This window comes from Canis lupus, chromosome 27 (assembly GCF_011100685.1).
Source record: "Canis lupus familiaris isolate Mischka breed German Shepherd chromosome 27, alternate assembly UU_Cfam_GSD_1.0, whole genome shotgun sequence".
Lineage (NCBI taxonomy): Eukaryota > Metazoa > Chordata > Mammalia > Carnivora > Canidae > Canis > Canis lupus.
Window position 1 is genome coordinate 5,205,269 of NC_049248.1, and position 23,880 is coordinate 5,229,148.

General features: G+C 47.7%; 1 long non-coding RNA gene across 2 annotated transcripts; it reads right to left on the reverse strand.

The window, feature by feature from the left end:
• Positions 1 to 2,074: 2,074 nt before the first annotated feature.
• On the reverse strand, positions 2,075 to 20,704 carry LOC111092881. 2 transcript variants are annotated; one of them, XR_005379622.1, is made up of 3 exons: positions 20,605 to 20,704; positions 20,330 to 20,411; positions 2,075 to 2,201 (listed from the first exon to the last, which is right to left on the reverse strand). It is a non-coding gene; the product is annotated as an uncharacterized LOC111092881 (long non-coding RNA). The 2 variants fall into 2 exon arrangements; XR_005379621.1 differs by lacking the exon at positions 2,075 to 2,201 and adding an exon at positions 19,328 to 19,511.
• Between the last annotated feature and the right edge of the window lie 3,176 nt (positions 20,705 to 23,880).

Genomic DNA, 23,880 nt, shown 5'->3' on the forward strand with positions numbered 1-23,880 from the left:
TACTCATTAGCCAGCCTGGGTGCTGGCCCCCATGTCCCTGTCCTTGGTCACAAACAGATGAAAGCTGAGCCGCCAGCTCTGGGAGAGGCGGGCCTGATAGTTCAGTAGCTGTCTCAGCTGCTGGCATTATTAAAGCCTGGGACAGCCAAGTCGAAGGGGAGGCTGGGCTTTCAAACACTTCTGTGCCTTTCACTACTCCCCCTCCCTCTGTCCCCTCACCCAAACAAACACAAGCAACAAAGGCCGCCATTAGTGGTCAGAGGATTTTAACAATTGGTTCCCAGGGCAAAGACTCCTTGAGCCAGCTTTGGCAAGGATATGCCAAGATGTGTTGATGAGAGGGAAGGAATCTTTCTGAAAGTCCTTTGACCAGACCCATGGAAGGGACTGCCCTACCCTTATCTCAAGTCTGAGAAAAAAGCACTTTGGATTCAGATTCATATATAGCCAAGCCATCCTAAGGCCTTGCTCCTACCTCGTATCTGCCTCCCCACTCCTCCTCTCACTGGGGTGCATAGGTGTTCATGTGACCATGCCCATTCTTGCTTCTCCAAGCCTCTCCCCCCACCCCTCACCAACTGTGATCATACAAGTCTAGAAACATTGAAAGCTTGCAGTTGACCATCATGATTCCCCACTACTCCACTCTGAACCCAGCCTGGGAACCAGCCACGTCACTGGGCTGGTCTTAGCCCGCTGGCCCTGTGGAAGGAAATTGGAGATATTCTATATATGGAGAAACCGAAGGTTGGTCAGAAAGGTCCAGAGTTGAGAGCCTCCAAAAGTCCTTGTTCTTGACTTTCAAATGCCTTTTTTGACTAATACCTAATGGCAGTGGAACACTACCAAGGGATAAATGGTCAGGGCAGCAAGAGAGAAAGCAACAGATTTCACCCATCCTACTTTCCTGGCAGTCAAGAAACAAAGAGTGACTCTAATGTGCCTGAGGTCAAGCGGGTGATTGAGGAAAATACAAAGACCTTGTCCCTGATCTCCACGAATTCCTAAACTTGGGAAAGAATAACATAAATCAGCAGTAGCTATAACAATGAGAGCACCTGCTACGTGTTCTGCTTCTCACAGGAATCGTGTAGGGTTATACTGTGACGACCTTAAAGAAGACGCTGATGCCTGAATAGGGTTAGGCCAGGTGGCAGGGCCAGGAACCACCCCCCAATCTGGCAGGCCTGATAAGGGTAGGGAAGAGAGCACACACTTGACCCCGTGGGCCACCTGAGAATTTCCCTTTCTCCTCACCTGGTGTCCCAGCACTTCTTTTCTGTCCCCTTTGCTTCTTACCTTACCCATTCTGACTTTTGAGTCTGAATTTAATCCCTCTCTCTCTCTTGTCTTCTGTTATCCCTGTGGCTTAAATCCATTCCTAGCTAGGGTTTTAATCAGCACCTTTTGCCTTGTAATTTCCAAACTGGCTCACCTCTCACTTCATGCTCTGGGTCCCTATTCCCCTCTCTAAATCATTTCAGAAACTTAATATCACCTTGCCATTCTCAGGCTACGGTGTTCATGATCTCTTCACCCTTTGTTTGGATTTCAGTGGCCTGAATCCCCGTGACATTTTTTTTTAAGTTTTTAGTTCTTTATTTGAGAGAGAGAGAGCACAAGTGAGGGAAGGCAGAGAAAGAGGGAGAAGCAGACTCCCTGGGGAGCCCGATCCCAGGCCCCTGAGAGGTGACCTGAGCCAAAGTCAGATGCTTAACCAACGAGCCACCCAGGTGCTGCTCCTGCCCCTGACATTTTATTCTCTTCCTATACTTAAGTCATCTTGAGTTCTCTTCTTCAATACATCTTTCGTCACATTACTATCTTACACAGAACTCTCCCGCGGTCTCCTAACACCTATAGAATATCTCCAGATACCTACAGAGTGCTCTGCCACTCTGGTGCCACCCTATTCTCTACCTTCTTCTTCTCAGATCCTGCACCCCAAGATGACTCACTATCTCCCCAGTGGGTTTCAGTGCTTCGGCTCCCTGTGCCCTCCTGAACATCTCTCCCTATGGACTCCTCCTACCTCTTACCAGGTTACAGTGAGAGCAGGCGTCTTATTTGGAACTGGTCCTGATGCCCACAGCACGATGCGGTCCTTCCTCCCTGAATTCTCATAGCACTTGGTTATTTCACGTCCTTGGGTTTTGGGGTTTTGCTTTGCCTTGCATCTGGGCCCCAGGCAGGAGTTTGGGCTGTGAAGTTCAAAAGAGTGAATTCTGGCTCAGCAACTTTGTAGCAATGTGACCTTGGACCCTTTAATAGGAACCTTTCTTTCTCCCATCTGTAAAATGGGCAACAGTGTATAACCTTGCTACGAAAGTTAGAAATAATACTAGGGTGGAAACACCCTACATGAGCAAGTGATCAATGGGCAGTAACTGTTATCATGAGGCATCTATTTCTCTCCCATAAGAACAGAAAGTCCTCAAGATTTTACTGACCTACTTCTATTTGTTTTCCCATCCACCTTGGTCATCAGCACAGAGCCAGGAATATAGAACCCTCTGAAGCAACATTAGCTGAATGCTGACTAAACTGGAGAAATCAAGACTTTCTCTGCTGCTCTGCTGCTGCCCTGGAGTCGGAAGCCTCCGAGATCCCAACACCAGCCATCCCTGACCTCTGCCTCCATTTCCCCACCCTAATGTGCCTTGTTATCCACCCCCACACCATACATATTTGAAAGAACTCGGCTGTAGGTGGAAATGAATGTTGAGAGCTGCTCAATGGAACAGGAATCATAAATCACTCTGAAGTTGGGATGAAACCCTAGGAAGCCGTGCCATGCAAACCACAATTCCCTAAACCTCTGTAAAAAGTGGCCCCGACACCCCTGGAGACCTGGCAAGACATTCCTTTCTCTCTGTTGCTTGGCACTTGGCTGTTCTAATTCTGGCTGAACCCCAGCAGCCCACAGGCATATAAAAACTAAAAGCCCCACCACCCATGCCCTAGATGAGAATGCATCCTGGGCCCCATGTTGCTTTGTTCCTGCATTAAAACCCGAAGGGTCTTCAGGTTACAAAAATGGACAGAGAGAGTGGCTGGGCTATGTGGGTGGCTTTGGTATCCCATCCTCCTTGCCTACTTGTGATGGATTTTCCTCAAATCAAGGCCTGCGGCTGCCCCCATCTCAACCAGAAGTGGCCACGGTGAACCCCAATCTCTGTCCTTTGCAGTTGTGCCGGGCAATGGTCTGGGCCAAGGCCCTTGAGCCTGGGAGGGAAGAACACTGGTTGCAGATGCGAGCTCGCAGGAAGCTTTGATGTTCCGAGCAGAAGCGGGAGGCGTGGGAAGTGAGACTTCTGTTCCCTGGAGCTCCCACAAGGCAAAAACCCTTCCGTTATCTTCTAGGCCTGAGCATAGCCTAAAGGTGCTGGCTCAAGTGTGTCTTGGCCCAGAGTAAATCAGGCCCGAACCAAAGAATGCACTTGAATCAAAGTGGAAAATTAGACGCTGTGCAGGAGAAAGCGCTCCTCTCCAAAATATATATGCATCAAAGTGTACCCCTGTCTAGCTGGGACAGGAGCCATCAAAATGCAAATGTGGGCCTTGAGAATGCTAATGCTGGAAGTGGAGAACAATGCCGAGACAGACTTCTTGGGGCCAGGGAGAGGGCCCCAGGGCAGGATGTGGGAGCTGAGTGGGGGGCAGGGATGAAAGGGGTAAAGGAAGCCGCGTGAGAGAGCCTGGAGATGAGAAAACAGCAGGAGTCAATTGAGGCTCAGTGACTGCGGGGGCCGGCCTGGAACAGGGGAGTGCTGCCGGGACGGGTCAGAGGACCTGCCACTGACCGCTGACCTGAGGCTGCGAGCCCAGGAAAGAGGAGGGTGAGTTCAGGGAAATTTCTCTGAGCGGCAGCCCAGCGGGGTGGAGAGTCAGGACCTGCCTGGAGTCCCGGGCTCGGGCTTGAGGTCAAGGCCTGGAGAAACAGACAGAAGGATCCGTGTTTCTATAAAGGCTGTGAAGCCAGGAGACGTGCTCTGCTTGGGTGCAAGGGGCCTGTGAAGCGCTCCATGAGGGCGCATAAAAAGTGGGGCTGAGAGCAGGGCGATGGGACGAAGCCAGGCTTGGAGGAGCTGCTTCCCGGGATTGCAATTCTCCTCTTGCCTCTGCCGACAAGTCCTTCCTCTCTTGTGCTTTACTCTCCTATCTGTAAAGTGGCGATCACTGATGCCGAAGACTGAAGAAGTTAAAGCAGACAGCCTGGCATGGGGTACATGCTTGTGGGTGTTTGTTGTCATCTTCCTTTGTGGGATTAAGAAACTGAGGCTCAGGAGGGTTTACTAATGTGTGTGCAGCTCCAGACAGCCAAGGAGTGGTGGGAACTGCATTCCAACTTGGATCTGCCAGTCCGGAGCCCTTCACTAAGCCTCACTACCTGCCTGCCTGTTCCAGTGGTGTTATAAAAACAGAATCCTTTTTTTTTTTTTTTTAAGATTTTATTTATTTATTTGACAGAGATAGAGCACAAGCAGGGGGAGCAGCAGGCAGAGAGAGAGAGGGAAAAGCAGGCTCCCCACTGAGCGGAGCCGATCCCAAGACCCTGGGATCACGACCCGAGCCAAAGGCAGACACCCAACTGACTGAGCCACCCAGGTACCCCATAAAAACAGAATCCCGACGTGGGGCCCTGGGATGCCAGGGAGGCAGAAGAGTGGTCAAAGGTATGAAGCTAAGAGCCCTGTGCAAGGAGAAAGCCCTGAGCCTTGAATGAGGGTGGTAGAAAAAAAACAACATCAATGCTAGGAGAGGTGGGTTGCTATTTTTGGTTTTGGGGCCTTGGGACCTGCTTACTCATTTCCCAGCAGGCCCTACTCCAGCTCTGGCCCACACTTAAGATGAAGAAATCGCTGTGGAACAACTGTTGCCCCACCTGGACTGTGAGTTCCTGGAAGGCAAGGATTTGCATCCCACCCCTGTGGCCTATACCTGCTGCATATCCTCAAGGGACTTGCACTGCACCCTGCATGGTCACTGAATGGGTTCATTCACTGAAGAGTCTCTTCAGTGCCAGGCTCAGGGCTAAGCGGTAGGAATTTACTGATGAATATGATATGATCCCTGCCCTTGGGTAACTCTTCTTAGTCTGGTGAATGAATAAAAGAAAGAAAGAATGAATGGACGCTGGGAGGGCCAGGCCCCTCTGCTAATTGCTTTACGAACTGGGAGATAGCCAGCCCAGAGATCGACCCCTGAGATACCCTGCTTTCTCTTGGGCATCAGACCCGAGCCACGCAGACAGGCTTGGCCACACTGAGTGTTGGTAAGTGGCTGCTGTCCCAGTCTCAGGGCTTTGAACAAGTACTGCCTTTATAGATAAGGGGATCCACCGTCTGCCGCACACACTCCAGGCAGAAAGGCTCCAAGAGGGATGACAGGGCACCAGGAGCTAATGATATCCTCTCACCTAACCATCTCACCTAGATCCTCCTTGGACCGAGGACTGCCAAGGGCCAGAGGCAACAGGAAGTGGGGAAAGCTGGGATTTTCTCTGGTGTGAAGCTAACTGGGGCAGCCCATTGAGGAGTCACTGGGATTTCTACCTTGGAGAACCAGCCAAAGGAGCCCTGTGGCTCAGAGCTCCCTAAAGATCTGCCTTTTCAGGTAGAGACACATCCCGTCAGAGGTCAGTGGAAGGGTTCAATGAAAATGTTGGATCACATAAAGGGGGGCAACTTGCAAAATATCCAAGAACACATTTTCCCATGTAGACAAGGCTTATATCCTATGGGGTTAACCACAAGGAGCAAATAATGGCATTCCCTCTTCAATGGAAACACCATAGCCTGAGGCAGGTGTATGAGGATGAATGTGTGTGTGTGTGTGTGTGTGTGTGTGTGTGTGTGTGTGTGCCAGAACTGAAAGTGAAACAGGTCAGGGCATTTCTAGGACTCACAGGAACAATCCGCAAGAGAGGGCAAGTTTGGCTGGGGCCCCCAAGCTCTGAGCGGCGGGACTCCTGTGAGATGAGTCTGTATCCAAAGGGGCCTCGTGCGAAAACGGAATATGGCCTTCTCACCCTTCCCCAGCAGCTTTGCCCTCAAGGAGTCCCCACTGTGGGCTCTGAAGCTCCACTCTGCTAACTGCCAAGGTGTCAAAGGACCAGGATCAACCCCTGCCCTGCCCTGCCCTGCCCTGCCCTGCCAGCCAGCTAAGGGAAAGATCATACTGACGAGAGGACACATGATGACTGGTTCACAGGAGGGGAGAGCGAGGGACAATATGCACAGACCTAGGAGGCTCACAGCCCCAGGATCCGTGGCACGTGACCATACGCCGGCGCGAATGAGAAAGTAGCGAATGTAGAATAAGCTTGCTGCCACATTAGTGGGTGCGCAAAGGGCTGGGATTTACAATCTGAAATGTGTGTTTTTCTGGGAGGAAATGGAGAAAAAATGAGAACCTGGGCTTTAAAGATAGATCAGCGCCGCTGATGAATTCTCTTCAGTCTCGTCCAACAACCCTTCTCTTCCCCACTGTCATCACCATAACCAAGTTCCCATTGTTCCTCAACTCCTAGCAGTTCTCTTACTTCTCCTCTCCCCTTGCCTCACTGAGTAATAATTTTTTAAAATAAAAACTGGAACAGAAAATCGTCATCGTAAAGTCCTCCAGTGGCTTCCCATAGCTGTCAGATCAACACTGAGCCCCCCGCAGCACCTTGGCCCTCTTCCCTTCCCTCTCCTGCAGCCACGCTGGCTTTCTCAGCTTCCTGGAATGTACAAGCGCCTTCCTGCCATGGGATTTTTGCACACTGATGTGACCATGCTTTAGCACTCAGTTCAGTTTCTAATTATATGTATATGGTGACTGTTTGGTCAGTAACTGTTTAATTGGACTAATTGCTGATTGCAAGTGTCTTTCCCACATTGGACCATCAGTTCTCCGAGGACAGAGACCACAGCAATAGTTTTGCTCCTTACTGTAGCCATCCCAGTGCTGGACAGAGTGCCTGGTGCACAGCAGATGATCAATAAATATGTGCTAAGTGACGGAATAAAGTAACGGGGCAATTTCATTTCATAGATGTTTCCTTGCTGGAACGTATTTGGGCCAGATGAGGAGCCTGGGGCTTGGAAGGGCAGTGAGTGACTTGCTAGAGATCACATGACTTAGCTATTAAGGGAGAGCTAGGACTTGGTCCTGATATTCCCTCCCTTCCCCCTTTATGTCGCTGGTGATGGTGGAGGAGGAGGCGCAAGTGTGCATCTGTGTCAGTGGGGAGGGGCAGTGGCTAGAGATGATGGCAGGGCCAGTTGTTAGATCACAGCTAAGGAAATAGTACCCGGAAAAATCTCTCCCCATGGATAATGCTTCCCTGCTTTAGCATCTCTCTCCTTCAGAAAGAATGATGGTTGGCTCCCAGACTTCATCAATAATCTAAAACAATAGTATAAATTAAAGCAGAATAAATTTTTTTTTAATCTGGGAATATTGGGAATGCATTTTTTAGTCCAATAAAAAGTATGGTCTAAGCCTATTTCATGTCACAATAGACCCTGAAACCAACAAGAAGATACCAGAATAGATAACCCATGTATTTTACTAAATGGGCAGAGTGGATTCTGCTCATGGGTAGACAAGGCTGCAGCTGTGGTGCCTAGATTCCCCCTCACCAGTAAGCTCTGAAGGCAACTCTCCTGTTTACCGTTGTGCTGCTGGGCTCCTAATGGGTGCTCCATAAATATTTGTTGAATGAGTAAGTGAACAGATCTTCCATTGGGCTGAAGAGTCCTGGATGGCAGAAGCAAAGTCACAGCACCCAAAGTGCTATAGCTATCTGTTCTAGCATTTGTCACCTCTTAGAAGGCCTATGATTTTATAATACAATTGCCTAACACAAGCAGAAAGCCAGAGACGGGTTGAACATTTTTGCCTATTTGAATGTAGGTAAGCTACCTCACTTGTCCGAGTTTCTACAGCCCTCATCTGTTAAATGAGTACAATGATTCTTTACTCCTGAAGATACATTTTTTTTTTTAAATGAATTCAACCTAGTATTTATTGAATGCCAGACACGATGCTAGGTACAAAACAGAAGTGGCCTCTGTCCTTTCTAGCAGGGGAGACATTAAGCAAATAAATACAAATAAACTTATAAAATTACAGTTTTGGATATTTGCTGCAATGGCAAACCACAGGGTGCCATAAGAGACGGCGGCTGATCAGGGTGCAGGGAGGGCCTTAAGAAAGCACCATTTGTTCAGGGCCCTGCGGATGAGCTGGGAGCAGGCCGCGGGAGAGTGGGGTTGCAGGTGAGAGGAGCAGCATGTGCAAAGGCCCGGGGTAGGAAAGAACTGGGGCGCGCAGTGGGCACTGCTAGCGGTCCACGAGAGACGCAGGGGAATGAGGCCTGACTGGAGCCGTGGGCGTACTGAAAAGGTCGTTAAGGACGGGGAGTTTGGGATTCCATTCACATGTCAAGAAAAGCTCTAGGGTCGCTGGGCGGAAAACCCTTCGGGACAGGGGAACGTCTCTTGGTGTGGAGGGCAGAGCCAGAAGCTCCGGGCAGGGACTTCGCAGGTGATGCGGCCCGAAGCTCCCGTGCTCCGCGCCCCGTGCCGAGATGAGCGCCGAGCGGGGCCAGAGCTGCACGAGGAGGAGACCCAGCCCGAGCGGCCTGCCCGGCCCGCGCTCTCGCCCCTCCCTCCAAGCCGCCTCGCTCGGTCCCGACGCCCGCCGGCGGGCCGGGGAGCCGGGCACTGGCTGGGGTGCCGGAGCCCCGAGGCAGCCGAGCCCGGCCAGCTCGCGGCTCCGGGTGGCTCCCGCCGCACTGGGAACTTGGATCGCCAGGGCCCCGGGGCAGCCTCCGGTGCGGGCGGCTCCGCTCCTCCTCGGCACCTCCCTCCCGGGCCTCACCTGCCTGAGCAAACAGCCGAGCCCCCCCCCGCCGCCCCCGCCCCCGGGCAGGAAACAAGCAGCGGCAGCGCCCCGCCCGCGCCTCCCCGCCGACGCCCCGCCGCCCGGCCGGCAACCCGGCCGGCAACCCGGCCACGCGGCGCTCCGATTGGCTGCGCCCGGCTAAGCGGCGCCGCGCTCGTCCAATGGCGGGCCGGGCCGGGCGGGCGCGCGGGGGGGCCGGGCGGCCGGGAGGCCCGGGGAGCGAGGTCCTACATGCCTGTGGTATTTGCTCAGAGGGGCATGACCACTTTGGGCAAGTCTTTAAATGTGAGTCAGCTTTCGGCCGATCCCTGGGAAAAATTCCTTCGGTGTTGTCAGGCAGGGTTCGCTAGCTGCAGCTTTTTTTTTTTTTTTTTGAACAATTCAAAAGGGATAATCCCAGTCAATGGGGAAGGGCGCTCGGACACTGTCCCTGGCTCCCCAGAAAGGGGCCGCGGGCAGCGCTGGGGGCCGGGCTCCCCCACCGTGGGGCGGCAGCCCCCGGCCCGGCTCGCAGGGAGGCCGGGACACCTGCCCTCTGTGCCTGCGCCCTGCGGCCGTGGTCGGCGGGGCCCCGAGCCAGAGCGCGCCAGGAACGGCGCCCCCCGGAGGTGTGCGGCGAGCCCGCCCGAGCCTGGGGGCCGCCGCCTCCCGCTCCGCTCCCTCCCCGCTGTGCTGCGGCTCCCGGGGCGGCGCCCCCTGCAGCTGGGCCTCCTCCATCCCCTCCCGCCTCCCAGGCTCGGGGTCCTCGCCGGCAACCTCGAAGGCTGTGGCGGAGGAAGAGCAGCGGCCTGGGAGGGCAGAAACTGGGCGCGTCCTCCTAGCCGGGTGGCCCTAATTGCTTGGGCAGGTCGCCTCTGCACTCCCAGCCTCAGTTTCCACATCCGTGAGATGCGGGAGTTGTTCTAAAGAGTCCTGAAGGGGCGTCCTGGTTCTCTGAGTGCTTCCACCGGCCACCCCTGATGCCCCTCCGAGAAGCTGGGCTCTAGGGGTAGAGTAAGCCCTGTGGCCCTGTGGCCCTGTGGCCCTGTGCCCCGCCAGTCCCCCCAGCCTTCGTTCCCTGCAGATCGTCTCAGAGCCTCTCTGCAGACAAGATTGGGAGTACTGACGGGGAAGAAAAGACCAAAAAAGGCTGAGGGCAGAGGGAAGGGAGCAGGGACTGGAGGGATTTATGTGCAATTTGATTTTAAATGAACATCTTGTGCAAAAGGAGAGGCAATTTGGCACCTGTTACTGGTGAGTTAATAGCTTAGGCACTCTTGGTAATAAGGATACAGTACTGTGAAGACCACATTAGCTCATGTGGCAGCAAATTATAAGAAGGGTTGAGAGAGAGGCTATCGAGCCCCTGCCTGGGAATCTTGTAAAGATAAGGTAGACACTCCTTCATTGGAGGGGGCTTTGAAATCCGGGCAGAATGAAGCCGGTAGAGCCCTCGGAATCCTGGAGAACATGGGAGAACTGGATTCCTTTGAGTGTGAAAAGTATGGTTTGATAAGAAGAGCGTTGCAATCTGCTGCTACTCAAGGGTGTGACCTTGGGCAGGTCACAGTCTTCATTTGCTGCAGGCTGAGGGATTAGACTGACCTCCTAAAGACCCCTCCAGCTCTGACACACCATAATTAAATGGAATAATGTGCGAATAATTGCTTTGAAAACTACGGAGCACTGCGGGTCTTTCTGTTGTTATTTTTGCATAGATAAAGATGACCTGGGAGTTCATTAAGCTCTGCAACAGGTTGTAAATCAGGACATCCACTGCCCACCATCTGAGACTGTAACAGGGCATTTGTTTGGCAACAGAGTTTTACTGTGGCCTGTGAATCAGTATTTTGTATTCTTTTCCTACCATCAGCTCCAGCAGTTTGTTCTCTGTAGTTAAGCATCTCTTTCTTGGTTTGTCTTTCTCTCTTTTTTTCCTTTGCTCATTTGTTTTGTCTCTTAAATTCCAAATATGAGTGAGATCATATGGTATTTGTCTTTCTCTGGCTGACTTATGTTGCTTAGCATTATACTCTGTAGTTCCAACCATGTTGTTGCAAATGGCAAATTTTCATTCTTTTCAATGGCCGAGTAATATTGCATTGCTTGTGATATACCACATCTTCTGCATTCATTTACCTGTGGATGGACACTTGGGCTGCTTCCATAGTTTGGCTACCATAATTGAAGCTGCAATAAACATAGGGGTGCATGTATCTCTTTGTATTAGTGTTTTTGTATTCATTGGGTAAATACCCAGCAGTGCAATTATTGAATTGTAGGGTAGTTCTATTTTTTTTTTTTTTGAGGAACCTCCATACACAGTTTCTGCGCCAGTTTGCATTCCCACCAACAATGTGAGAGGGTTCCTTTTCCTCCACATTCTTGAAAACGCTTGTTTCTTGTGTTTTGATTTTAGCTATTCTGACTGGTATGATGTCTCTCTTTTTTTAATTATTTATTTATGTATTCATGAGAGACACAGAGAGGTAGAGACACAGGCAGAGGGAGAAGCAGGCTCCATGCAGGGAGCCCGATGTGGGACTCCACCCCAGACTCCAGGATCACGCCCTGAGCTGAAGGCAGACACTTAACTGCTGAGCCACACAGGCATCCCTGAAGTGATATCTCATTGCAGTTTTTATTTTCATTTCCCTAATGATGAGTGATGTTGAGTATCTATTCATATGTCTCTTGGCCATCTGTATGTCTTCTCTGAAGAAATGTTTGTTCATGTCTTCTGCCCATTTTTTAATTGGATTATTTGTTTTTTGGGGGTGTCTAGTTGTACCAAGGGTTGTTTTTTTTTTTCTTTTTAAATTACTGCTACCAATTCAAAAATAGAGAAGGACATCTAAACTATGAGAAGGAGGGTAAGATGATCATTCTATGTTCTACAAGAAGAGAATTCCTAAAGACCAGAGCCTAGCAGAGAGTTTGGTTCTGCTCGGGCAGATCCGGGTAGTCTTCAGAGGAGGTGATATCTGGGATACTGCTTAACGATAGAGAGAATTTTTTTCTGCAATGAGAAGCATTGTGAGTGTGGGTCTCTTACAAAGGTCAGGTGCCGGGTGTGTGGAAATATAGGGTGCTTGGATGAATATTGCAGAATTGATCTGGAAGAGAAAGACCATTATGTATGGCCTTTGTCATGTTAAGGGATTTGAACTTTTTTTTTTTTTTTTTTTTAGATTTTTATTTATTTATTCATGAGAGACCCACAGAGAGAGGCAGAGACACAGGCAGAGGGAGAAGCAGTCTCCCTGCGGGGAGCCCAAAGCGGGACTTGATCCCAGGTCCCCAGGATCATGACCTGAGCTGAAGGCAGACACTCAACTGCTGAACCATCCAGGTGTTCCAGGAATTTGAACTTTAATTTGGTAGAAAATGGAGAGCAATTGAAGGCTTTTAAATAGGTAGAAGAGATTGGTGGTGAAAAACACTGTTCAAACTTCAGGTTATATAGTGAAATCCAGGTCATGGACATTTCTTTTTTTTTTTTTTTTTTTTTTTAATTTTATTCATTTATTCATGAGAGACACACAGAGAAGAGAGGCAGAGAAAGAGGCAGGCTCCATGCAGAGAGCCCGATGTGGGACTTGATCCCAGGACTCCAGGATCACACGCTGGGCCTAAGACAGGCACTCAACTGCTGAGCCACCCAGGCGTCCCGGTCATGGACATTTCAAAAATGGAACGAGTGAGTATAGAATGGGATAGAAAATATCAAAATACATGCATGCAGTAGGTATTGTTTCATGAAATGGATGTATTTGTGTGTGCTCATGTGTGTGTTCTGGATCATGATATAAAATGTACTTATTACAGTAGCTCAGGGTTTAAAAAGTCTGAAATCCATTGGATCTGCAGACCCTTCTGACTGCATCAGGGAGGGTGGGCTACAGGGAGAGACATAGGAAGTTCTTGCAAACAGGACAGGTGACTTGCATTCCCTCCCACTTCAAGTTCTTGAGAAGGAAATTGCTTAACTTTTGAAAGAGAGTTAACTGATCTTTTCCAAGGCCTCCTCCACAGAGGATAGGTAATTATATTTGCCCTGCAGAGTAATGGAAGTGACTACTGAAGTATTTGGTACCCTGTTTCGTTGGCAGGCACTTTGCCTAACAGTGCAAATAACAGGGCCAGTAGTTAGAATTCGATGTCTTTGAGTCTCTGCCACAGACCCACATGGCCCTGGCACAAATCATGATCCTGTGACTGAAAAGTCATGGTATTTTTCCATTCTTCCAATGAAACATTATGTACTTACTATGGCCAACAGATGCGTACAGCTACCTGGTATCCTACGACTGGCATCCGGATACGAATTCAGTGAAGATGGCAGATATCATGAGTAATGGCCTTATATTGAAAGCACTCAAGAAGACTATTTCAAGATGTCTGTGTGGCTCAGTCAGTTAAGCATCTGCCTTGGCTCAGGTCACAATCCCAGGATCTTGGGATTAAGTCGCATATCCAGCTCCCTGCTCAGAAGGGGGTCTGCGGCTCCCTCTCCCTCTTCCTCTGCCCCTCCCCACTGCTCATGCATGCACGCTCTCTCTCTCTCTCAAATAAATAAAATCTTAAAAAAAAAAAAAAAAAAGAAGACTGTTTCATAATGTCCTATGGTCATAACACTGACATTTTAACAGATCTGAGTGTAGGGAAGGCCTTTGGGGTTAACTAGTTCTCAACTGATTCAATCAAAGCACATCTCTCTGTCCACTGGCCTTAGAGAAACTGGAGTGCCACTGGCTACCATCTGCCCTATGACATACCCATTACTTCAAAACTGATTTTAAGAGTCTATGCTTGCCCTTCCTCGGGCAACCTTACCTGCAGTGGGGATCCATTTACTTTTTAGAGTCCAGCCATGTGGGGAATGTTGCTCCCTTGCAATATGATCCAACTTGTTTCTTTTTATGGTGACTGACCCTGTGCCCGTTTGATGACATAGCATATACACCCATGTCCTCACCTTACCTAAACCAAACCCTGTGTATATGGTAAAGATACCAGTTCATTTGTATACACCCATGTCCTCACCTTACCTAAACCAAACCCTGTGTATATGGTAAAGATACCAGTTCATTTACATAACTTCAAACGTAACAGCCTCTTGGTTACACCTTCAAGGCAAACATACCCACACCTTTCTTCCAAATCTATAAATCTGCATATCCTTCCTGTTTGAGCTGGGGTTTTTCCAGTTCCTTTGTCCCTTGCTCCTGACTGCTACTCAATCTGTAATAGCAAGAGCACCTTACTATGGTCTAACAGCACTATGTGCCCCGCCCTATACAGGGCACTTCATGCAATCAGGAAAAATTCCAAGGGGTATTAGTATCTCACTTTTACAGGTAAAGAAACTGAGATGGATACTGTTAACATTTTCACATCTATTTAACGATCAAGTTGAATTTCAAAATCTTCTCATTCCATTCTATCTTAGAAAAACCACGAAAACTCACTTAACCTTTTAGAGAGAAGGTCTAAATGGGATTGTTTTTCCATTGCAGCTCATACAGATGAAGTGTTTCCAAAAGTCCTATGTCCAAACTCTCGCCTCCTGACAGAGTTCCCTGGCTATGAGAGAAAAGATTGCTTTCAGTGTCAGATAGAGGAAGAGAGGGAAGGAAAGTGATCCAGATTACACAGTTCCTGATCTAAAAGAAGCTTGAACTATAACCCAAGCATGTACCCACCCTTTCTTCATTGTGTATTCATTCTTTATTCACTGTTTTCCCTCCATCCCTACCTTCCTTTGGACATCCACTCTTGTGTCAGAAACACAAAGCTGGCACTCCAAAAATACTGGAGTGGGTCTACATCAACCATCTTTGATGTGAGTAGCATTGCTCTTGACATAGAATAATTATCCAAGGCTTAAGCACCAGCCACTCTATGGCCAGGAATAAGATCGGGGCTGGCCAGATGCATAGGAAGTGTATGTTACAGGGGAAGTATACTTGTCCACATCTGCTAGGTTGGAAAAGTGACCATCCTTTTAACCAGTCTGACATAACGATGCTTTCCCTCTTCCCCCTTTGTTTGGAACCAAGAATCGTAGAATTCCCTGAGTTGGAAAGGGTCTTGTGGGTCACATAATCAGCTGATGCAGGAATTACACTACAACTTCACTGACTTTGCTCATCCAACTTCTCCTTGAAGACCATTCCCCTGCCCAGATATGAGCTAGCTTGATATTTTACATGGATGATTCACTCCATGCATGGAAAGCTTTAATGTTAGGCAATTCATATAATTCTCTAGCAAGCTTGATCTGATTTCCTAATACTTCCATCCATGGATCCCATTTCTACTTCTTGGGTTGCCAAAAGTTCTAATTCCTCTTCCACATCATAGTCCTTCAAATGTATGAAGGTAGATAGCATGTAATTCTTAGCCTTCTCTTCTTCAGACTGAGCTTGCCCAGTTTGTTCTGGTTTTGCAATTGTATTGGTACTCTTGGTAATGTCCATCTTAAATGTAGTGCAGACTTGAGTGACTGAGTGAATAATGAGTTTTTACCACGTGCCAACTCTCTTCAAAGACATTATCTCATTCAATTCTATGTCCAGCCTATGAGATAAGAATACTTTCCATTTTATAGAGGAAAAAACTGTAGCTCGTGAGGTTAGGTGTTTGGGCCAAGGTCAAATAGTTAGAAATTGACAGAGCTGACCCATTAACCTGAGCCTTTTACCAAACACATGGGCATTATTCTTTTCCTTGACATATGAGTTTCACCAGGTCAAGGATGGTACAAGACATGCAAGAAACGGGGCTTCTAATCCTTAACTAAATATGAACATTGGGAAAAGATGATCTGTATCTCTGTAATCTCAAGTCTTACTTTGCTGGAATCATTTTCTCCCTCTGCCTCTCCCTAACCTGATTCTGGCTGTAGGTTGTAACAAGATAGGGGGCAGCCTTTCCATTTCTGCACATAAACAGCAGAGAGTTGATGGTTTCTGTCCATATTGAGTCAGGGGACACAGTGTTGAAATTAGAATTGAATCTCCAACCTCAAAGACAACTTTTGTATACATAAACAGAAATTGCTAATTTCACAGGTGTATGCTTAAAGCGGGAAATATTGGAGACATTTATCACTTTTCCATAATATCTTTGGAATACAGGAGCCCTCTGGTGGCCAAAATAGCAGGAAGGTGTCCTTAGGAAAGGCAGTCAGATTTCCTGCCAGAACTTCCCTTAGTGATCTCTGGCTTCATTTTGAGGATGCTCCTTTGCCGTTTGTCCTCTTTCTGCCCACTTTTAAGGAGGGTTTCTTGGGGGTTTTTTTGCACTATCCTCCCTTCTCCTTTCCCCCTCCAATTCCTCTCTGCACCTTCCCCTTCAACGCCAGCTGTCAACCCCCATGCCCCTGGAATCTCTACTTCTTGCAATCTTTGGCCTCAGAGGACCCTTTCTGAAATCTGGCCAGTTCCCCTGTGGCAGGTGCTGAGCGACAGCTGCTGCCTCCGCTGCTGCTTCAGTAGTGTGGAATTCAAATCCCTTGTGGGTGTTTAGAGCCTGCAGATGGATTAACTAATGATGTCTGTTCATCAACAGGCATTTGCAGTGTCTTGCTAAGCACACAGAGGATGCTGATCATCACCCAGAACCAAGCTTTCTTAGAAGAGCAGATAAGCTTCCTCTTCTATAGGCAGAAGGAGCTGACTACACATCACCTGGTCCCTGGAGTTAGCTAACTGTCCAGAACCTGGCCATTCTAAGTTTCTGGGTACAGATCTCAACCAGGCAAGTGTCTGCTTTCCTCACGGTAGCTTGCATGGAATTGTCTGTCTTCTGGAAGTCCATGCCACACAAGAGCCAACAGCAAATGAAGACCCACAAAATAGCTATTCTACATGTGGATAATTAAGAATTGACCATTGATCAAGTGGCAGAAGTAGTGGCTTCGGCAAACTTCAGTAAAGTACACAAGGGTAAAGAAAGCTAAGACAGGGTGAGGCAGAAATTTTGGTTAAGGGCAGCCCGGGTGGCTCAGCGGTTTAGTGCCGCCGTCAGCCCAGGGTGTGATCCTGGAGACCTGGGATCAAGTCCCACGTCAGGATCCCTGCAGGGAACCTGCTTCTCCCTCTGCCTGTGTCTCTGCCTGCCTCTGTGTGTGTGTGTGTGTGTGTGTGTGTGTGTGTGTGTGTGTGTGTTTCTCATGAACAAATAAATAAAATTTTAAAAAAAGAAATTTTGGTTAAGATTCTGGCTTTTAGTACAATAAGGTGATGGAGCAGTGTAATACAAAGCAAGCTGGACTGTAAAGAAAAAAACCCTCCTATAAAATGAGCTGATGACTTTATCACACTATGATACTTAACAATTAGTGGCTTAAATCATAGTGCAATTAGAGAGATAGGCCAATTCATTGCCCTCACTCCAGAGACAATCAGAAGAACAATCAGAAGATTGAATTTAGTAACAGTGTTTCTGGGCTTGTTAGAAGGTAAAGCAAGAAGAGGGATCTGGGAGAATCATAAAGTTTGGAGCTGCAGGTTTGTATAATTTGCAGAAGAAAAGGCTAGAGAGAGAGAGAGAGGAAACAGCTACAGAGGGCATGGCTAACATAGTCCTCTGAGGGATTGTGTAGTAGTGACAAAATGCAACAGGTTTCTAGTTCCACTACCTCCCCAGCAAAAGGGAGAGGCTGTTGCATGAAGCACAGTGAATTCAGGCTCCTAACTATGAGGATTAGGGTAGCATTGAGAAATGTCACCTTACAAGAGGCAGAAGTATCTTCTTCAGATTTTAGGAAAGTGTGGATACATCTTTTTGGAAGCCTGTAGGTGTGGATGGGTTAAACCCTACCTCAAGGATGGATGAGCTTGCTTCTGGGGATGTTCTCCCCAGATCTGTCACTCTAGAATCTCCTTAGGTTTCTTGTTTCCCAGCGTTTCATGGGTTTTTAAAGGACATCAGGTCTAGAGGTTTGGGGTGAAAGGATGATGCTGGAGTGGATGCTGAATCTGTCATCTCAGTCTAGTTTCTCTCAGCGGGCTACCCTCCTTGCCGTTTCTCACCTCCCAGCAAGATATGCTCCCGATTCTTAGTTTCTGACCTGACTTACAGGATTTACCATAACTTTGTCAGAACACCAAGAACCCTCGCAATAAAGCCAGTACATGGTTTGTTTCGTGCTTCCCTTGGTTCAGTGTATGTGAATGTACCATGATGTCCTCTTCAATACACCTGATGTAGTCAGGTCTCTGTTCTCACACTAAGCTGTGAGCAAAGAGCCTGAACCATGTCTACTTAATGGACTTTGGTTAGCAGCACAGTCCAAAGACAGGTGCTAAACAAATTATTTTTTATCATGATCCCGATGGCATAATGAAAAGCATACTACATTGGAAGTTAGAAGATCTAGTTTAGTCTTCCCCTGCTACCAGTTAGCTGTGGGACCTGGAATATCTCACTTTGTTTCTCCAGGCCTCAGTTTCCATGTTTATTCAAAGAGGAGATTTGGACCAGATAACCTTGAAGAGCACCTCTAACTATAAAATGTTCTGCTTTTACAGTGGTGCTCCCCTCCAAAAGCCTGTAGGCTCCTTGGGTGTAGGAGCCAGTGGTGTTCCCAGAGTGCCCAGCCAGACTCTCTGGCCCTTGGAGGTGGAGGTGAAGGGGTGGGGAGTAAGGAGAATTCAAGTTTCTGTTGATAGATTCATCATATCCAGACACTTTCCAGGAGAAATCTAACAGCCATTTAGGAGTAAGAGGCACCGAAAAGAAACTAGGGAAATTGGTTTTCCCTCCAGTGTACCTCTTATTGCATGCCTATGGGCACTCCATTCTTTACTTCCATTCATGCCAACAATGGCCCCAGATCAGGAGAAGAGCATACATGGCAGCACATTCATCTCCTGCTCCAAACCAGAGGATGGGGCTGAGCTGCCACGACCTGTGCAAGAGTGTTCATCACCCTGCTGGAAGAGGGGAGAACTCTCCTCTTTTATGACGAGGCGAGGTTTATGCTTTTCTGTGAAAATGTTCATGTAAATGGAAAGAATAGGCTAGAGGGTTTGGGCATAGAGCCGAAGCTTTTGTGAAGCGTAAGATTCCTCAGCTGTCATAAATATCAGTAGAAGGGGAAACAGGTGGCGAATCCCTGGTTTCCTTACACAAATATTTTAAGTGGATCATAAACCCCCCTCTGTTCTTCCAACCAATAGTGTTCTGTGCTTGCAGCTTGTAATGCCAGAAGTTTTTTTTTTCCAAACCACGCAGGAGCATCACTCTGCTAGTGAGTGCTGGTGTTTTGGGTAAATAGACTTTGGTTCTAGAAGGCTGGCTTGAGTCCTAATTCCCTAACTCTGATAACTGATGAAGAAGGCGGCCCAACTGCCTGGGCTTGATTGACTTAGGGGCTCATTTTATTTCTGATAACCGAGCCCTAGCATAAAAGAGTTATGTCTGCCAGGCAGGCGAGGTGGGAAGTCTTGGCAGCAGCTCTGGGCGAAACCAGGAAGAACATGATGAGGCCGACTGAAAGAGGACGTCACTCGTTTTTAATGAACGGGTGCATGTCAGGCAGGCAGAGCCTTGGGGGAAAGCCTTTTCATGAAGGGGGCAGTGAGGGACAAGGGCATCATATGTCCTCCTCAGAGAAGGGAAATAATCTAAGAAGTAGAAGGGGGTACAAAATGAGGAGACAGATTACCTGAGTGTCTTTGGAAGAAATTATCTTGCAGAGATAGAGGCAGGTAGTAAAGCTCATGATCCTGCTCACACCAAGATGGAAGAGATAGAATCATGGAACTGACAACTGCAAAGTACCTGAAAGGTCTTTCATTTTCTGGGTGAAAAAACAGGGCTTTTTCTAGGAGTAACTGAGGAGGTAAGGCTTTTTTCCAGGGCAGGATTTTTTTTAGTACAGAATATGGTTTGGGGTCAAACAGACTTAAGTTGGAATATCCATAGCCCAGTTACCAACTGTGACCCTGGAGGATAAAAATACCTACCTCTTGGGGCTCTGGGGAGAAGTAAATAAGAAAATGTATGTAAAAGCCCCTAGCCCAAAACCTCGCACCGTGCCTAACAAAGTACTGACAAATGGTCATATCTCTTCCATATGATTATGATGTCCCTGGCTAATATAGTCTACACTGTCATGAGAGTGAATTAGAAAAATATGAATCAAGTCATTGCTATATGCCAGACACACTCCTGTTATAGGCACTTAATTAATTATTAAGATTATATGAGCCTTGGGAATAATTGTACAAATATTAACTGTTATATTAATAAATAAAACAGTGGTCGGTAATGGCAATGGTGGTTGTAACTGCTCAGACAGAAGAGATGACATGGGGCAGGTAGGAGGACAGTTTTTGGGGGACCTAGTGCTATAGTTGGCTTTGGCTTTTGGTTGCAAGTGATCTGAGGAATAGGAATGCTCTGTAGTCATTCATTCCTTGGGCAGTCATTGAGGGCTTACCGTGTGCCAGTCACCGTCCTAGGAACTGGAGACGTAGTGGTCAACAAAACCACGGTTCTTTCCTTAAATGGAGCTGACAATTCTAGTAGAGGCAATACATGAACAAGGAAATTGATATACTGTCACACAGTGATAAGAACTATGAAAAAAAAGAAAACATAAGCCAGGACAAGGGGATAGAGAATGATTGGAGGGATAGCTAAGGGAATGCCTCTCTGAAGAGGTGACATTTGAGTTGAGATCTGAATGGGGAGGGGAAATGGTCATGTGATTACCATAGGGGTGGATTCCAGGCAGAGGGAAAAGTCCTGAGGTAGAACCACAAGGAAGCCATCTGTCTGGAATGTGGTATTGTGATCCCTGGCTGGAGATAGGTGTTCTATTTCTGCCTGAATGCAGAAAAATGAAAGATTCTAAAGAGATTCTTCTCTAAAGAACTTACAAAGAGGCCTGGGACAGCCCTTTCTGGGTAAGTCTAACAGGGAAGAAGCAGGTGAGAGGTACCATGCATCTTAGGACCTTCCAAGAAATGAGAAGAGTCTCTTAAAACAGTCCATAACTTGGCAGTGACAGTCTAAGAAATGGCATCTTGAATCAGAACACAGAGCTACGTGTCTCTGTACCAGTCCAGGCATCTGTCACTGTCCAGTGTTCAAGGCACATTTGGTGGAAAGAAAATGAACCCACCATCAGGCCTGAGAAACTTTCCCAAACTTCCCACTTTTCCTCATGAACCTACTCGGGCTCATCAGATATGAGTTTTCCCAGCTGTCTTTAAAGATATTCATATGTCCCAATCCCATCATCTTGAAAGTAGACCCATGAGAGCAGGCACTAGGTCTAATTCGTAGAATTCCCATGGGAAACAAAACACCTACCACAGAGCTTTACACATGGCTGGACTGGATGAGTTCTCCTACTTGTTATCCAGTTAAGCACTGCAAGATTACTACTCACCTCATAAAAAGCCTGTCTTTTTGGTTGTTCCAAATTTCATCTCACTCAGGCTTCCAGGGTTCCCCCAGGTTATAGGTTTGTGGAGGCAATGAGCAAGCCCTTTTCACCAGTTCTGGTCCTTTGTGACTATCCAAACTCGTCTCTTCTTGCAGCTTCTCCCTCATACTGACAAATTCTTAGAGATCCATGTCAGAGGAAGCAGGGCACTGGTCTGGGGTACTGTTTCTGACATTTACTAGTATGAAACCTTGTAACCTGACCACTAAGAGCCTATTTTTCTCATTTGAAAGTGCCAGACAACATTCCTGCATTTTAGAGGGCCCTGTAACAGATGGTAGGAAGACAAGTCAATATTACACCTACTTCATAAACTTCAAAGCACACATCAAGTTGCAGTCATACATGTGATCTTCTCCCATCAGCCTCCTCCTGATATCCCAATTGTCTCTTGCTGAATTTCTCCAGCTGTGAAGTTTTGAATTTTTTTCTTTAGTTGACAGGTGAGTGTTGGATTTGTCCAAAGCTGCAAGTTTTTGCCTTGGATTCTGACATCTTACCTTTCCTTATCGTCCTCCTTCCCCTTTGGGAATGCTTAGAGTCCACTGGGTTGATTCAGGAAATAATCTATAATAATCTCTAGGTTTTTTCCTAGGATGTCAATATTTCAAACGGCATTCCCTGTCATTCAAATAATTTCAACTCAGGACACATAGAATGAGCTCCTGGTCTATATTGTTTGCTATAAGTAGAGACCATAGAGAATGAAAAGGTGGCTAAGGAGCACTTAAGGAGTATAGGTGAGGAGATGAAGATGACAGATGCACACATGATGGGATTAGCATGCCAAATAAAGTAGGTGACATTGCACTAGAGTGAAATGCTATAGAGCACAGAGAAGTGAGCCATCAAAAATGACCGAGAGAATTAGAGTTGCCTTCTCAATGTGGCTACTTTTTCCTACTGGGCTTTGGCTTGCCCAAAGTGTGGCTCTTATGTCCTCACTTCCAGCCTCATAAATGTTTACGGGATGGAGCAAGGGTCTTTCTTACCCTAGGGGGGAGTGGGTTATATAGGGAAAGTATACCCCACCCTGAGAGTAAGAGGCCTCTGAACCAGTGACTGGAAGACCAGGAGGGAGGTGAAGGAAGGTTGGACCAGGTCTAGAAAAATGAACAAATTTGGCCTGGTAGGGATTTGTCTATAGCAGGACCTCTTCGGGTTGTACACTGGGGCCTGGACTGTGAAGCACTTCTGCTTCGCACAAGCCCTGGCAGGAGGCTTTTACTTGCCAGGGCTGAAAGGAGCCTGGACCCTGTCATTGAGACCATCCAGCCGGGCTCTCTCTGTCCTTTGTCAGGGCCTGGGAGGCTCCGTATCATTACTCCAGAGCATTCCGCTTCCCTTCGGCCTCATTACGCAGTACATTAGCTGTGGGAACTAAACCCATTACAAAAAGGAGGGGGTGGAATTGGCACACGGGGAAAGAGGCCTTCTCAGATCAAGCTAACAACTTGTGCCTATTAACTAAAGAAGATCGTTAGAAAGTTCCCATCTCCTCCTCTCCCCCCCCCCCCCCCCCCGCCTCGCCCCCTCCCTCCTCACTTGCCGTGTCAGATATAGAGGGAAAGCAGGGCTCACATGTGAACTCGCCAGTTTCTTGCACACACACCCAAGCTTAAAGGGACCTTGCTCAGGGCTCCAGAGGAGTAAGCTTTGGATGGTGACAAGAATTGCTTTGATGTCAAATTCACATTTTAAATGAACAGGACTTTTCTCGAAAAGATGGGTCTTTTTGGCCCCGTAGACACAGTGACTGAAATAAATTAAGTCCCACTTCAGGACAATTTTATATGACTCCATAACAAAATAGACCAAGGGGAATGGTTTTATTTATATAGTTTAATAGTGTGAATAGCAGAGCCAGAATGTACTTTGGGATGAATCAGTTTAAAGCTGGTTTTGCAGATGGGGACACCAAAGCCCAGGGAGAATAAACAGTGTCCCCCACACGTTACATGAACTACACAGATCTTGTTTGCAAGTCTTTTCTAACACACTTCCTCCAGTTTGCTCATTTGTTCTTTTCATTTTCCTCCCTCCTTGGCTTTGTTCCCCAGCTAAGTGTTGGGGAACATTCTCAAAGAAATCCAGTAGAGCACCTTTGGTATTAAGCCACACAGGATTTGGAGTATCAGCAGTGGCCTTGCCACTCACTCTTCCTTTTCCCCAGGTGAAAAACCAAAACAAACCAAAGGACTACCACCAACCAAAAATCCCATCCAGAATATGGTTCATGCTTCTGGTCTCAAGGCAAAGGTCTAATGGAGCTCTCTGTATTACTCCTGGCCCTAAGTGAAACATAAGAAACCTCACTGCCCCATTCCTGCCTCTGTGGCCTCCCAATGCTCATTTCTGTTTCCACTGGCAATCTCCACATAGACATTTACCTGGCAAGTGTGCCTTCAAGTCTATGTGCCCTGCTCCTCTGAGTGTTTGAGCTCCGTCTGCAACCACTCAAAGAGGGGAATGTGGAGAAGGCCAGCCATGCCATGGTTCTCACCTGGCCTCCTCAGGCCAATGGGGGAAACATGCAT